At 39.9% G+C, this 8,311-nt stretch overlaps 1 long non-coding RNA gene across 1 annotated transcript; it reads right to left on the bottom strand.

Moving 5' to 3' along the window:
- Nucleotides 1-1,770: 1,770 nt before the first annotated feature.
- On the bottom strand, nucleotides 1,771-7,934 carry LOC112818831 (uncharacterized). Its single transcript, XR_003206696.2, has 3 exons — nucleotides 7,881-7,934; nucleotides 4,488-4,538; nucleotides 1,771-1,908 (listed from the first exon to the last, which is right to left on the bottom strand). It is a non-coding gene; the product is annotated as an uncharacterized lncRNA (long non-coding RNA).
- Between the last annotated feature and the right edge of the window lie 377 nt (nucleotides 7,935-8,311).

The raw sequence follows: 8,311 nt of genomic DNA, 5'->3' as shown, positions 1-8,311 counted from the left end.
TTTTTTTTATTTTTCTTTTTCCCTTTTTCAACCAACATCTTATCAATCCGTTTTTAAAAAAAAAAACATTTTTTATTTTTCATTTTTAGAGTCATATTTTATCCCTTCATAGTAGTTACCCTTATTTTTGGCATATATATATAAGTTGTTCTCTCTTTAAAATTTTGAGGTACAGTTTCTTCTAACAGATCAAAATATACCCTAAATCACTAGTGTATGGCTTTGTTCTAGTCTCCTGCCTGATCACATTCTCTCCCTATTTCCTTTTTTTTTCTTTTCTTAAAACTTCTTTCTTTTTTCAAACAACTTATCTTACCAAGTCCTTTTATAAAATCTTTTATAATTTTCATCTTTACACTCATCTGTGTAAAGTGTGGGGGTGTCTCAAAAAATTAAAAATAGAGCTACCCTATGACCCAGCAGTTGCACTCCTGGGTATTTACCCCAAAGATACAGATGTAGTGAAAAGAAGGGCCATATGCACCCCAATGTTCCTAGCAGCAATGTCCGCAATAACCAAACCTTGGAAAGAGCCGAGTTGCCCTTCAACAGATGAATAGATAAAGAAGATGTGGTCCATATATACGATGGAATACTACTCAGCCATCAGAAAGGATGAATACCCAACTTTTGCATCAACATGGATGAGACTGGAGGAGATTATGCTAAGTGAAATAAGTCAAGCAGAGAAAGTCAATTATCATGAGGTTTCACTTATTTGTGGAACATAAGGAATAGCATGGAGGACATTAGGAGAAGGAAGGGAAAAATGAAGGGGGGATGGAATTGGAGGGAGAGATGAACCATGAGAGGCTATGGACTCTGAGAAACAAACTGAGGGTTTTAGAGGGGGGGGGTGGGGGATAGGTCAGCCCGATGATGGGCATTAAGGAGGACACGTATTGCATGGAGCACTGGGTGTTATACGAAAACAATGAATCGTGTATCACTACATCAAAAATTAATGATGTACGGTGTCTAACATAACATAATAAAATAAAAATTTTTAAAAAAGAAAAAAATAAAAATTTGCAATGATATTAAAAAAGTATTAGGGAATTTGGGGGGATAGGAAGTATTCTCATTACTTAGGCCATGATTGCAAAATGTGGCCCCGGGGTGACCCACTGCCTGCTTTTGTAAATAAAGTTTTATTGGTACACAGCCACATCCATTCATTTATGTCTATAGCAGCAGTTACATTATAAAGACAGGGTTGAATAGCTGCAACAGAGCCCATATGGCCTGCAAAGCCTGAAATATTTACCCTCTACAGAAAAAGTTTGCTAACTTCCAACTTAAAAGAGACATCCATGTCATGGGGAGTTGGTATGTGGTTTAAATAAGTAAAGTGCCCATCATGACACTGGATGCATAGGGGGACTTACTTTAGAAACTAGATATTTCATTAATTTTGGGATTGACGCCTTTAAACAAACACATACTCCTCTGACCTGAGTTCCCTGATCTGCAAAAGGTATGATGATTACTCCTATTTTATAGGTCATACACTTGAGACTGAGGATTAAAGCAATTTCCCCAAAAGTTGTACAGCTACTTAATTAGAGTTGAGATGGAACACAAAGTCAAGTTCTCCTGGACCTCAAATTCTTACCCATCTCTCACATGAATGATGCTATAGAGAAAAGAGACATGATATTCAGGCAGGACACGGAAGTTCTTCCCCTCTGAGAAGCCTATGGCCAGCTTCTCTTCCAAGATATGCATACTCTTTCAGTAATGCCACTCTTTCTACAAGCCCAGAATCACCTGTGCATTTGACGTTCCGGTCTGTGAAAGTTTTTTCTCCTGTGGTTGAGACATACCCTTCTAAGCAATGACAGTAGTATTTTTGTTTCTTGAAGACACAGGAAGCAGAAGCATGGCAGGGATGGGCTGCACATGGATCTGTAGGGAGAGAGAAGAAGGCAGCTCTGTGGGTTCTGTTTTTTATTCAATATTTAATCAATCTAATCCTACTCGAAGTCCTGTCTCTTAAAATGTCAACAAATGACTTTACTCACTTGCTAGTGAGTTAAAAAAATTCTTTCTTCTAGGACTTTTCCTAGATGCACTTTAAAAAGTTTCTTGGAGTTAGTTAATAAGCTGGCTAAATCAGTGGAATTCTGTTATTGATATGTTAGACAAACAACTTACCATCCCTGCCATCTCCTACCTCTAAGTTCATGCACAAAGAAAGATAGAATACCACATGTGACCTTTCCCTGCCCCACATGCATAACCAGACCTAATTATGGGGAATTCTCAGACAAACTCAATTGAGGCACATGCTCTAATCTAACTGCTTTATCTCGACAAAAATGTCAATGTCATGAAAGAAAAAGAAGGGCTGAAAGTAACTGTTCTAGACTAAAGGAGATTAAAGAAACATAATAACCAAATATAATGCCTACGTGATTGAAGAATAAATCCTAAATTTGAAAAAAAAATGCATTACTGGAACAATTGAAAATTTTTTGACAATGGACTTAAATTAAATAATAGAATTGTATCAATGACAAATCTCCTAAATTGACCTTGTGCTATGTAAGATCATGTCCATGTTCTTAGTAGATAAATGCTAAGGGATTTAGGGGCATGATATCCACAATTTATTTTCCAATGGATTAGGAAAAAATATATATATAGATATGTATATAAATATTTATGACCATTATATAATCTCAATGTGACACATAGCTAAGTTGAAGATATATCTATATTGTATGTAGATAGGTTAATCTTAAAAGTACCAGTTATTTTCCTGGCAAAAATGGGTTTATTTGGAATGGAAGAGCATTGCAACCGGGGACACACAAGCTAGTGCATAAAGCAGAGGCAAGGCCTCTGTCCACTAAACAAAGGAGGAGACTGCCGTTTTAGAGAGGAAAGAGGAAGTTGGGCGGGGCTATTCTACACAAAAAGTCCATTGGAGTAAACTGGGAGTTTGAAGTATAGTGGCTTCTCATTGGCTGAGCTGTGACTGTCTCCCATTGGCTGAGCTGTGACTGTCTCTCATTGGCTCAGCTGTGGCTATCTCTCATTGGCTGGGCTGTGACTTGAGAAGTGGTATATATACACAATGGAATATTATGCAGCCATCAAAAAAAAATGAGATCTTGCCTTTTGCAACGACATGGATGGAACTGGAGGGTGTTGTGCTGAGTGAAATAAGCCAATCAGAGAAAGACATATATCATATGACCTCGCTGATATGAGGAATTTTTAACCTCGGGAAACAAACTGAGTGTTGCTGGAGTGGTGGGGATGGGAGGGATGGGGTGGCTGGGTGACAGACATTGGGGAGGGTATGTGCTATGGTGAGCGCTTTGAATTGTGCAAGACTGTTTAATCAGAGATCAGTACTTCTGAAACAAATAATGCAATATATGTTAAGAAAAAAAAAGAAGAAGATAGCAGGAGCAGAAGAATGAAGGGGAGTAAGTCGGAGGGGGAGACGAACCACGAGAGACGATGGACTCTGAAAAACAAACTGAGGTTTCTAGAGGGGAGGGGGTTGGGGGGATGGGTTAGCCTGGTGATGGGTATTAAAGAGGGCACGTTCTCCGTGGAGCACTGGGTGTTATGCACAATCAATGAATCATGGTACACTACATCAAAAACTAATGATGTATGGTGATTAACATAACAATAAAAAAATTAAAAAAAAACCTCATGATGTACTATATGTTGACAACCTGACCATAAAATGATTTTCTTTAAAAGCCATTGAAACATGAAAACTACAAGTCCCTAGACTTCCTTCTGTTTCTCTGACTGAAATGATAACAGAAAAATAGCTCAAGCTCTAAAATTATATTGTATGAAATTATGGATGCACAAGAATCAGTTTCCTCTGAGCTTTGATAATTACATTTTAAATAGAGTACTGACATGCTGCTATTATAATATTAAAATGCTAAGATAATCAAATGCTCAAAAGGGGTATTCTGGGCTTCTAAGAGATTTTGTAAATGTTATTAAAATTTTTACTGTGTTTCAATTACATCATAAGAAGATTATTATTATGTGTATGTTTCTGTTCATATCTAACCGGCAATCTTTTTGACACAGATAAAATTATTGCCATTGTATCTATTTAATAATATTGATTTTAAAAATAAAAAAAAGAAAATGTCAGGCAAAATGGAAAACTGTCTTCTCATTCCACCCTTATACGAATCTGGGCATAGTCTTTCATATGAACATAGTACAGAAGTTGTGGAATAATAGTCAATGGAACTGCACAAAATTGTCAGTATTGGCCACTCTGGACCTACAAAAATGGCAATCAGGGTAGCCTATCTTAATTAACCAAGAGTTGCAGAGCTCTTAGGAATGATGCCAAAGTTTAGAGTTGTCTGTTGAGGCTATGGGGGAAAGACGATATCCTGATGGACTGTGCCCTGTTGCGCTGGGCACTCCCATCCAAATATACTGGGTAGTGATTAAAAAGAGCTTGCTTTTGGTTTCAAGTGCCAACATACCATAGCCTGAAGAATCTTGTGTCCTCATGACAAAGACCAAGCAAGAAAGCCCTGAAAAAAATAAAAGGAAGGGATTAACATTTCAGGAATCTTCCTTAAATCCTTCAGTGGGCTTCTGAATATCCCTGTCAACCTGCTTGTTTCTCCCAGGGATAGTACTTGATTTACAACATAGAACTTACTGTCTTGACTACAAAGGAGGGTAACATGTTAAATATAGGTAAAATTATCATTTCCATAGATCCCACTCCTATTAGCAGAATAGTTTGTTCATTTAAATAGATTCAGTTTCCTTTCTCCTAAAAATATGTGGATACATTTCATTAAGGTTTTAATCAATTTTATAAAACTGACAAATGCTAGCAAACTTAGTAAAATAGTCTCTTCTTTGGAAGCTGCTAAACACTTACATCTGGTTTAAGTTGGTGTGGCTGGAGGCTGACTTAAAAAGACCAACACAAAATAAATTATTACTACTCATACATACTGGAGAGAAAAGGTGTGGGGAAATATAGACCAGGATGTGAAGAGTGGTCATTTCTAGGTAGTTTTCAATTTTGCTTATCTGCATTTTCTAACTTTTCCTAGAATAAACATGGTTACTTACATAGTGACTTATATTCTCTTTTCAGAGAATATAAAATGATATTGGGAATAGAAGCTGTGAGAGAGTTCAGCTTTTGAGAAAAATATCATATGCCTCACCACCACCACCACCAACCCCATCAATACAGAAATCTTACCTTTTTGGTGACACTCATGAATTTTATTCAGGGTGGCCACCTGGTTATATTGAAAACAAAGTAAGTTCTGCTCTTTAAGCAAAGAGCTTGGTTGCCCTAGTAGTGAAAACCCCTCCTTATCTTTTTTGTATGAGTCATTCTGGTTGTTCTGATGAAACCATTAGACCCAGACAGTGTTCCTATTTCCCAAGTCTGCCAACTCAACCGCTGAGGAAGGTCATCAAAAAGACGTGACTGCCAATTGACCTATGAGTTGGACCCAGACACTCAGAGGCTCCTCACTTCCTCACCTGTCTTTGCAAAGGGGGTTCTCCTTGCCTTTCCTGCTTCCAGAGGCTGTTTCAAGGACATCTCCTTGAGATAGTGATGTGGTGTATGCATGACTGAGCCCAGTTAAGGCTCCTCTCTCTATATGTAGACTTACAAGATTTGGTGGGTGGGTGTGGGGATCCATTTGTCTTGCTATTGCCCAAGACAAACTCCACATGTAAGTTCCCTTTGCTTATTGAAACTGCCATCTCCCAACCTGGACTGGCCAATCTCCTTCTTCAGTCTCTCTGCCCTGGAGTAATGGGCCCTGTTTCAGATGACACCTGAGAACTTCCAGAAAGGGAAAGTTGTCAACCAATATCAACTCCACAGTCAGTATAAGGGGAACAGCCCCCTCCCCTACAGCCCAGCAGGTAGGGGCCAGCTCAATGTTACTGAGAGGTAGCTGGACTCAGGTATCAGTGATGGGTGTGGTTCCTGCAGAGCTAGAGTGCCTTCCCCCGGTGGAACTGAACAGACTGACCACTCCCTGCTCACCTTGCCCTCTAACTCTGGCTTAGATTTTACCAGGGGGAAGAGTAAAGAGGAGAAGAATAAACAAGAGAGCATACGGGAAGGTGGAACATGTGAACCCATCAGTGAGGGTGAGGTTCTGTGGTGGCTGAAGAAGCAACGTGTCCTCTCCTGAATCTGACTGTGGATTCCCAAATTCAACCTCTCTGTTGAAGCTTGTCTCATATCCATCCAATTCAATCATGGTTCTGAAGCTGACCTCATAAAAGCAGACAGTAGAATGGTGGTTACCAGGGGCTGAGTGGACAGGGGCGAACATGGGGAGATGTTGTTTAAGGGCATTAACTTGGAACTAGTAGAGATTGAATGCACAGCATAGTGAGGATAGACAACAGAACCATAGTATAAACCTCAAGGCTGCTGACAAACTAGATCTCATTGGTTCCCATGACAAACAAGAAGTGGTGCTTATGTGATGCCACAAGATGTTAGCTAAAGCTAAGGTGGTCATCATACTGCCATATATAAATGTACCAAATCAACATGGGGTACACCTCAAACTTACACAATGTTACGTACCAATTATGTCCCAATAAAGCTTTTAAAAATTAAATTTAAAAATAGTGTATTTATGCTGAAAGCTACAGCAGAGCAGGTGCACAGGGAAACAGTTATCACCAAGAGTGATACCTAGTGTTGAGTAAGCATTAACCTCTGATAAGCACTTTCCAGGTACAACCATCTCATGGATTTCCCCTGACATTCTCAAGAAGCAGAGTCTCTTCTCAGCCCCATTTTACAGCACAGGCATCTGAGGGTCAGTGGTTCTGGAACTTGCCCGAGATAACACAATGGGGAAGCAACAAAGCTCAACCTCTGACTAGGCTACACCCCCACTCATTGTTTTCATTAAGCACTCCTTCACAACCTTGGTTTGTGAGATCTTATTGCTTTAATTAACACTATATTCACTACACCAACAGTCCCGGGGACCAGAAAGTGTCCTGTTTTGTGCCAGAGAGAGAGGAGAGAATGTGCATAGTGTGATTCCCTCACTGTCCATTTGGGATAGAGTCTTTTAACAGGACACAGAGAAATCAATTCTCTTTAGACTCTATTTATATGACTCAGGACTCCCTGAAGAGGCTAATGGATTGGCCCCAAACTCTCCCCAAATTCCAAATCCTCTGTCAACTTCAGATGTTCATATATACATGCTGACAAGTCCAGAGATGGGAGATATTCCATACTGAAACTTAAGAAAAAAATCAACTACATCAATGGTCAAAAATTTCATGGAGATTTTGAGTTTGCTGCCAATGAGTCTCCCCATGAGGCTTTCTGCCCCCCAAATTTGGTGCATTTTTGTTGTTGTTGCTTTAGCTCATGTAATTTATTATTATTTTTTTAATTCTCATGCCTTCTTTCAAGTAGGATTCCTCAGTCTCGGCACTATTGACATTTTAGCCGGGATAATTCCTCAATGGAGGGACTGGCCCATGCACTGGGGGGTGTGGGGTGGCACCCCAGGCCTCCACCCACTAAATGCCAGGCACACCCTTGCCCTGAGTCATGGCCACCAAAACTGTCTGCAAACATTAGTGGGTGTTTGGTCCCCTGTGGGGACACCAAACCACCCCCATTTGAGAACCACTGCTTTCTATTTTGTCTTTACTTCCAAAGACATTAGACATTGTAAAGTAAAGCAATAAAAACCATTGAAATATTGGCTGTATCTATGTGAACACACACTTAGAAATCCAGACATGCCCGTCTCAGGAGATAACCCTCAGGCCAGCCCTCCTCCAGCTCAGCTGAATACTATAGCTGTTCTAGAATCAAAGAAAATAAGACATTGAACACTCACCACACAGAAGTAAGCTTGTGCTCTTGGCCATACCTCCCCCAGCTTCTAACTGATAACTGATAACACAGAGGGAACTGTAGAGTCTCATATCCTATTTCTCAAGGAGTCTTGGGGGTTTCAAGAGGAACACAGTCTGTTGGTTAATTTCCACGGGTCAAGTCAAAGTCTAATTAAAGGCAACATCATGAATACAAACCTCTATAGGCCATTGATATCTACATCATGCTCACTGCAGAATTCTCTGGTCACGTAGTCAGTCACACATCAGACCCAGAAATAAGGACCAAGGAGTAAGGCATCACTGACTTTGGGGCACTAATCAGCCAAGCCAGCAACCACCCTGCCAATGCTGCATGCTTGGCAACATTTTAAAACATATCTACATAGGGGAAGGGAGGGAAAACTGAAGGAGGGGGAATCAGAGACTGAGA

This window comes from Callorhinus ursinus, unplaced genomic scaffold (genome assembly GCF_003265705.2).
Source record: "Callorhinus ursinus isolate GAN/ISIS: 27379988/994484 unplaced genomic scaffold, GSC_fseal_2.0 scaffold582, whole genome shotgun sequence".
NCBI lineage: Eukaryota > Metazoa > Chordata > Mammalia > Carnivora > Otariidae > Callorhinus > Callorhinus ursinus.
The sequence above is the reverse complement of the archived record's forward strand: the minus strand, read 5'-3'. Positions and strand labels throughout refer to the sequence as shown.